Source organism: Penaeus vannamei, chromosome 23, assembly GCF_042767895.1.
Source record: "Penaeus vannamei isolate JL-2024 chromosome 23, ASM4276789v1, whole genome shotgun sequence".
Lineage (NCBI taxonomy): Eukaryota > Metazoa > Arthropoda > Malacostraca > Decapoda > Penaeidae > Penaeus > Penaeus vannamei.
Genome location: NC_091571.1, coordinates 23,920,272 through 23,920,610, shown reverse-complemented (window position 1 = coordinate 23,920,610; position 339 = coordinate 23,920,272).

The following is a 339-nucleotide window of genomic DNA, read 5'->3' as shown; positions in this document are numbered from 1 at the left end:
CAATTTTAACATGGCGGCCGATAGTTATTAGCTTGTCTTTTCCTCTCCGGGGAAATAAACAGATGTAACATCTAGGGTTTCGTTTTATAAGTAATGCATTTCTGTACAAAAATAACAACAACAGCAAAACAACGTTGACACAAATGTGTAGGAAAGCCAATCATCAAGTCCATCAAACTAATAAACATTAATTCAACCTTACCTTGCTGTGAAAAATGAAAATGAGAAAAAATAACCAAAAACAAATGCCAAAATCCCTTTAGATCTAGCAATACAGTTCTGAAACCTGCAAATTACGAATGTATTGAACATTCCGCCTGGTGTCTAATTTTAACCGCA